The 8,563-nt window shown below is 36.1% G+C and overlaps 1 long non-coding RNA gene across 1 annotated transcript; it reads right to left on the bottom strand.

Moving 5' to 3' along the window:
• Window positions 1-2,651: 2,651 nt before the first annotated feature.
• Window positions 2,652-8,331, bottom strand: LOC130013536 (uncharacterized). The gene is made up of 2 exons (XR_008788720.1): window positions 7,573-8,331; window positions 2,652-6,480 (listed from the first exon to the last, which is right to left on the bottom strand). It is a non-coding gene; the product is annotated as an uncharacterized LOC130013536 (long non-coding RNA).
• Between the last annotated feature and the right edge of the window lie 232 nt (window positions 8,332-8,563).

Genomic DNA, 8,563 nt, shown 5'->3' with positions numbered 1-8,563 from the left:
AATTAGCAACATTGCAGCCGTAATGTTGGAAAATGAATAGCATGAATATGATCTTTTGGGCCAATTAAAACATACTAGTAATAGTACTGAACTAAGACAATGACATGATATTAATTACTTATGTTGTATGGTGAGGCCTAATATTACAAAGATGGCTGCCATGACAAAAAACATGTGCTCTGTAAGATTTCTAGGTATTTCAACTAAGGCTGCTCAATACTTAAAATACTGACTATAGCAATATCAATAAGAATTACCATGAACACCTATTAGTTCTTTTAATACAAGTTATAGTAATGGTAAACTAAATAATTACCTGTGGGGAAAGAAACAAAACATGTGACATTACACCCGATCCGCCTATTATTAGCCTGCTAGTAGTAGAAAGTTGTTAGTCATTTTTAGATGCTCGTAGCAGCGCTAAGGGTGCCTCTGCGCCTCTGGGGGTAAATTGTTAGCCGCTACAGTAACAACTAACAAGGGCAGCCTTTGTTATCTACTATAGTAGCAACTAACAAGGGCCGTATAGTTTTTATTTTCCTAATAAATAAATCGAGACTTGGAAAACTAACTTTATTCCCATTTTCTGGTTATTGACGAAATGTGGACTTCTTTAATAAACAACTAAATTACTCATATTTTACTGCGGCCAAAATATTTATGAATAATACTAAAATAGGGATTAAAGATGAGATTTTGTGTAGATAATCAAGGCCCTATCCTATTTATAGGAGGAAACTGTGCGCTGTATGCATATATATTATTATTTAATGAACTTTCTTTTCAGAGGTCCCTATATTCTAATTTCGACAATTATAACATATACACTGTACATTGCATAAACTTCTCTCGAACAGTTCTGAGTCGCTTTTTGATCCACCATTTTATAATTTGCTCCCTTTACTATAGGAGTATTCTTCCCGTCTTAATGGATGTTTTGGTACATTAAAATCTGATCTTATCTATTATCTATTCCAATCGTATTTCTGACTATAGCAGTAACGATTTGTAGGCCTACTAATTTAATAAAAATAAAAAAAACCCACGTAATTTGTCCTTTCGTTTTAAATGTATCGAACGTTAAATTGTTATTCGTAATATCTCTTTTCAATGCTAAAGTATGAAAACATTTGTTAGCTATGTAAATTCATCAAATCAAAAGTTCTAGAAAGATTTGGAATATTCTGATTCTGTAACAAATGTAAATTTATATTTCGGTCATTTTTGAAAATAGTGAGTTACTAGGGATTCGTCGTGGCCTAGATTCCGATTTGACTTTTAATGGAGGTATAACCGTGGCTGTAACAGGGACTTTCTTCTTGTCAAAATATCGAATATCGAATGCAGCTAAGTCAATTTATTATGTCACACAATTAATTATTATCTTTAATCCAGTCAAAAACTGGAACTATTTTGCGATATGGTTCCATTTCGAGCGGTGATCTGGTTATGCGACGCGTTTACCCGAATAATTCGCTTTCAGAATCTGATTATTCTGTTACCAATTTAATAATATAATTTAAAAAAAACAAAATTGTTTAGGATTATCTTATTTACGGAAGAGAACGTGTAATGGGTCGAATGTCTCGTCAATACAATATCAGACATTCTGAGATTAATTTGTTTTTGTCGTTAGATAAATTTATCGTCTCAAGGAATGAGGCCGAAAGTTTTGAAACTGAATCAATCGGGTTGACTGAAAAAAAAAAAAAAAAAAAAAAACCCTAAGCATGTCGCCACGGCCATGGCATCATTATATCTAACCTTTTATGCTTTTACCCACATAACAATATGATGTTAATTTTACATTACATTTACGTAAAAATGGTCAGTCAGTTTACCATCATTTTGCTCATCTTTTTAACGATAATTTTACGTCAGGAAATGACGTTAATCTAACGTAAACTTTACGTCATTTTTACGTTATATTTACGTCATTTTCTGACGTAAATCTAACGTAAACTTTACGTCATTTTCTGACGTAAATCTAACGTAAAATTTGCGTAAAGTTTACGTCATTTTCGTTAGATTTACGTCAGAAAATGACGTAAACTTTACGTTAGATTTACGTCAGAAAATGATGTAAATATAACATAAAAATGACGTAAACTTTACGCTAGATTAACGTCATTTCCTGACGTTAAATTGTCGTTAAAAGGATGAGCAAAATGATGGATATCTAACCGACCATTATAACGTAAATCTAACATTAAATTAACATCATTTACGGATGCAATTCTAATGTCAAATTTTGATGAGCATTAAAACCTTCAAAATTATTCATTATTCGCCGCAGTAAATGGGAAGTACATTCAACCAATAATCAAATTTTCCTGACCCGTGGGTGAGGCTAAAAGTTGAGTGGTCCAACGTGTGCGCTTTAGATCATAAGGTCTGTCATTGAGTCAAGTGGTTTCTTTCCACACCCAACTTGAACATGGGTTTTCTCTGGGTCCTCCTACTACTAAAGATTCCTGGTGCGGATGAATTATTCAACTTGAATTGAATCACTTAGTCCCAAAGGACAGTTTATGTCTATTGGATGTTTTACCCCACTGCTCTCTATCTACCCATAACCAGTCAGAATTCTAAATGTATTGCACAGAAAAGTTAAAAATCTAGCAGAATTATATGACAAAATATACTACAAGTATGTATACATATACTTTATTTAAAAGACAAAAATATAATGTTATAAAATACAAAATACACATTTAAATATTAACAGTTTTTATCCACAGCTGTTTGAGAAATGAAGACGGGCATATGCCACACAGTGTGCAGAGCTATGGCGTACTCTTATATAAAATTCCAACTGCCAAGGGATCTTTCACACACACACACTTGAGTATACACTGTACCTTGGTTTTTTTTGTCCCTTCCGTATGACTAGTCAGCCATCCATGTCAGGTCCTCTGTCCGGCATCACTGACAAGGGAAAATGTTCAAGAAAAAGGTCTACATTAGCGCTATGAAAGTGTTGATATGCATATAAGAAAGAAAAAACTGGGATATTGACCAAATTGGGCCAAAACCTATAGCCTCTATCTTATTTGCTCAAGGTATTGATGGAATAGGAGTTAACTTTGGAATGAGTGAAATGAAATGGGGTTTAATGTCCTATTCCGACAGGGCTAATGACATGGAAATATGCTATACAGTGTCCTATTATGGAATTTTATCCAGACAGCGGCGCTAAAGCCTACTCTTATATCGAATTCAAACTGCCAAGGGATCTTTCACGTGCGAACCAATGTGTGCACAGGACCTCGGTCATTCGTACCTTCCAAACGACTAGACAGCTGTCCCTCCTTGTCAGGCCCTCTGTCCTGCACCTCTGACAAGGGGAGGAAACCAAGTCTGGAAATCACGAAGAATTTTCTCGGCCGACACTGGAATGGAATGTTGTGGAATACTGAATATTGATAGGTTTCGTCCTCTCATGATTCCAGTGTGTAACACAAATTTGAAAAAGATCAATTAAGAATAAAGACAGCATCTATTGCATTTGAAAAAAGGAGAATTAACCAAGGAAGGCAAAGTCCTGAAAAGCTGTATATTGATAATGCTTGTCCTCTCACAATCGGAATGATTCACATTTCACACCCAGTGTACGGACAAACAGGGCCAAAATTGATATGTGGGTGTATAAACAAAGATATATACTACACCAATATTACATGTGTTGCAGAATTGGTTTAACACATTTCAAATATAATTGTAACACGGATATTTGCAATGGTTGATCCATGACAAAAGATTTGAAATATTTTGAAGAGACGCAAAAGGTTACGCCATACAGTGTGCTATGAGGGAAATTTTGCCCAGGCAGCAGTGCTATGGCCTACTCTTGTATCGAATTCCAACTGCCAATGTGTACACTGGACCTTGTTTTTTTTTTCCCATCCAAACGACTAGACAGCTGTCCTCGTCAGGCCCTCCGTCCTGCATCACTGACAATGAGAAACCACACCGGAAAATCAGGATGAACTTTCTCGGCCAATGCAGGGATCGAACACCCGACCTCAAGGCTAGCGAGTCAGCGTCTTACCCACTTAGCCACATGATCCCCCCTTGGCCTATGTATATGTAGAGATGAATTTTGAGCTACCTTTATATATATCTTTCTATTTTTAAAACCTGCGACAAGTATATTTATATCAAGGATGTAACCCTCTATCAGTTAACCCGTCACAGATTGGTTGCATTGGTTCAAAATATTCGTTTCATATCATACCTGACCTTCAAATCCAGGAATTGTAGCCACAACGGGGATCACGTTGGTTAAGTCCGTAAGACACTGGCTATCTAGTCTGGAGGTCGGGTGTTCGATCCTTGCATTGGCCGAGAAAGTTACTCCAGATTTTCCAGCGTGGTTCTCCCTTGTCAGTGATGCAGGACAGAGGGCTAGACAAGACAGCTATCTAGTCATTAAAATGGGACAAAAAAATGAGGTCCCATGTACACATTGGCGTGCACGTACAAGAGCCCTTGAAATTAGAATTCGATATAAGAGAAGGCCGTAGTGCCACTGTCCGGGCAAAATTTCCCACATAGCACACTGTATGGCGTATGCCCATCTTCATTAGCCCAGTTCAGAGCAAAACAGTAGGACGTTAAACTTTCATTTCACTAGCCACAGCTCTGTTTTCTTTCACCAAAGGGGGGGGGGGTGGATGGCTGAATGGTTAGCGTGCGCGCGCTGTATCATAAAGTCTGTCATTGAGTTGACTGGCGCGGTTTCGAATCCCCGGTTGTACGTGGCAAGGAGTAGGGTCGCCTGTCCAACCTCGTGGGTTTTCTCCGGGTCGTCCGGTTTCCTCCCCCTGCTAAAGACCCCTACGCGCAAGCGAATTATGTAAATGAAAAATTAAACCATGTTAGTCCCGAAATGACCTAGTTTGTGTCCAGTGGACAGTAAACCCCATTTCTCTCTCTCTCTCTTTCACCAAAGGGGGGGATCAAGTGGCTAAGTGGGTAAGACGCTGGCTCGCTAGCCTGGAGGTCGGGTGTTTGATCCCTGTATTGGCCGAGAAAGTTCATCCTGATTTTCCGGCGTGGTTTCCCTTGTCAGTGATGCAGGACAGAGGGACTGACAAGGACAGCTGTCTAGTCGTTATGGGACAAAAAAACGGGGTCCCGTGTAGACATTGGCGTGCACGTAAAAGATCCCTTGGCAGTTGGAATTCGATATAAGAGTAGGCCGTAGCCCCGCTGCCCAGGCAAAATTTCCCTCATAGCACACTGTATGGCATATGCTCGTCTTCATTAGCCCAGGTTAGGAGCAGAACAGTAGGACGTTAAACCCCATTTCATTTCATTTCTTTCACCAAAGACCACATAAATACTTCATTTAGCACTTGTCATTTGAAACAGTTATAGCATAAGTCGATGTTGAGTATAAGTCAAATTGCCAAATTTTACATTTTTCCGACCTACATCCATAATTAAGTAGAGGCGGTATATAAGACTAATGTTTATCCTAGTCTAATACCGTGCCGGTGTACCCCGAAGAAAAGTTGGGCCATATAAATAATGAGGGTCTGGGACAGTTGTCAATAACACTTGCATTTATAAACAAACATGAATAGTGATGACGAATTAGGATTCAATAAAAAAAACAACATAGATATGGCCCATGAAGAGAGAAATTTTACAATAAAAAAAATTAAGAGTGTTGGATATTGAACTGACAATGCAATCAAATGGATTTTCGGAAATGGCATTCTTATATAAATTTCATGGGCGTCAACATCTTGTTTTAGGACTAGTTACCTCCCTTAGACTTTGTTTATGATAATGTAAAAGACCGGATAATCTAGCCTATGACCGATTATTCTCAAATGTTGACAACGCAACCACACTAATATTCGTAGAATATAGAATATTTTTTTCTAGATGATAGAGACTAATAATATGCCAATATTGAAATGTGTGCATAAATATGGTATATACTTAACTACACCAATATTATACCTATGTCATAGAATTTGTTACACACATTACAAATATAATCTTAATAGAGATCTTTGCTATGGTTGATCTATCAGTAAAAATTGGAAGATTTGTAAGGAACGCAAAAGGTTATTGTTTACTGGCTGCAGCAGGGAGCAATAACAGGAACACAGATGATTTTCAACTCACTGATACAACTCAGTTTAAATTTTAAGCCAAAGAGCTGTTATATAATACTGTGACAGGATATCTGCTCTAAACTAACTAGTCATCAAAGAATTGACTGTCAAAAGTTCAGACAGAAAGTATTTTAGGCCTACAATGCTTGTAAAGCTTTGGCCTACATTCTGATGATATTTGTGCTACCATAGATACATATATATTTATATCATTACATTATGTGACAAGTAGTAGTGTTTGGCAAGTAGTAGTGTTGTCTAACTTTCATTATAAAGCCCATATAAATCTTTTTAGAACTTCTTTGTCATTACTGCCACCACGGGTGCTCAAATATACATGTAGGATCTGTAAAAAAAAAATAAATAAATAAAAAGCAACTTTATACTCCCCAAAAAAACGATATTGGGTTAAACGGCCTACTGTTCAGCTCCAACTGGGCTGACAGCCAACCTACTGTGGATCTGTAATGAAATGGGGTTCAACATCATACTGTGCTGCTCAAACTGGGCTAAAGAAGTTGGACAAATGCTTGAAAGTGTGCTATGATGAAAATTTTGACTGGACCGTGTGTAAAAAGAGCTTGGTTTTTTGTCCTATCCGAACAACTGTACATTAGCCCTTACCAGCCCCTCTGTCTTGCACCAGTTAAAAGAGGAACCATGCCAGAAAATCCTGATGAACTTTCTTGGCCACCACAAGAATAAATAAGCAGGGGAGTAGGACTGAAACCTTTATGTACAAGTATGTACGGGCAAACTTGTTATTTAATGTTATATCATATAAATAGGCCTATGTATATAAGCTTAAAGTCTTGATTATCCATTTTTCAATTAAATTAAATCATTAACATTAACCGCCAGTGTTTGAATCTGTGAACATCTCGAGCACCCGATGGCATTGAGACTTGATTATAGACTTAGCAAGTTAATACATTAAAATGTCTTATAAAAAAATTTAACATTTACAGTCTCAAGAAATACCTACTTAACCTACGTACAATATATAGATTTAGCTCTTGCATTATGCATTATTAAATTTGCAAAAATATCAGTACAATAACAACAAAAAAACCCAACCTGAAACACCCATAAAAATGTTTAGAAAATACTACATGTACTTATATTATAATTAGCACAGCCTGAATTTTAACAGTCTACATCATTAATAAATTCGTTATGTGTTTGATAATTTTTGGATCCAGATTTTTTAAAAACAATTTTGGAACCAGTATTACTTTCGATAACTTAAAGCAATGTTGATTTTGTTTATGAATAGTATGGTTTACGGACAATGTAACTGCATCGTGTTAAAAACAAATACTGACTGTCTGATATACAAAGTTGCGTGCAAACTTTTTCCACGGCCAGATTATTTTTTTATGAACATTAGATCTATCGGTATACTGTCAACGGAAGTTCGCATAAAAAGTGCACTTACCTTCAACTTTACTTTGCTGAATCCAAAATCGTGTGTGTATGTGTGGAATAGCTTTATTTAACTTTAAATCACGGCATCATTTCTTCTTTGGGAAAAATAATAAGCTATGCCGCCATTTTAAATCCCAGAATTCCGTACGTTCCGGTCAAACGAACAAACAAAAAATATTTAATAAATAATTGAAGCAATTTTGATAAATAACAACAATAACCGTAACCTATAAAAAAAATATTGTAATGTGAATAGAAATAATATGATATAAACCGATTTAAACACAATCATCAACCGTGAACAGATCGTGACCTTGACCTTGCCCGAGACGATAAAAATATATTTGTACATCTACATGTATTTAGGTCTAAAAATGGCGACTGTTCGTTTGAAAGGCCTGTAATATTTCTGATAATGAATCTATTCATATTATTTGTTTGTATACGCTCTACCATATTTTATATGAGGTTACATGATTACGTTATATTAAAAGAATAATCAAATCGGGTAATTTTAATTTATATTTACTGGTGAAAGGATCATTAATTTTATATTTACTGATGCAAGGTACTATATTTAATAAATTTAATTATAAAAACACTTCATGCATAGTCGGCCTAGGTGTGGACTACTCCTAACATTTGGACAGTGATAACCTTTTAGTAGAGAACAACTTTGCTTTATGAAACAGTTTCCGACAATCAATCATTATTTGTTTTGTCAAATTTTTGGGTATCAAAATTGAGAGAGAGAGAAATGGGGTTTAACGTTCACTTTACTCGATGATACAACAAAAAACACAATTACTTTTTTAATTAAAGCGACATTTCGTTGAGGGTTCTCTCAACGTTTTCAAGTAAATGATGCTCAATAGTCAATGGGTGCACTCGTCCGCTTGCCAGCCTATCTTTTATAGTCCCATTGGTGCAGAAAAGTAGGAAAATTAAATAAAATTAAATGAGATTAAACATCCTACTGTTTTGCTCTGAGTGAGCTAATG

Source organism: Patella vulgata, chromosome 7 (genome assembly GCF_932274485.2).
Source record: "Patella vulgata chromosome 7, xgPatVulg1.2, whole genome shotgun sequence".
Classification (NCBI taxonomy): domain Eukaryota; kingdom Metazoa; phylum Mollusca; class Gastropoda; family Patellidae; genus Patella; species Patella vulgata.
Note: the sequence above shows the minus strand (reverse complement) of the source record. Positions and strands in the feature narration are given on the sequence as shown.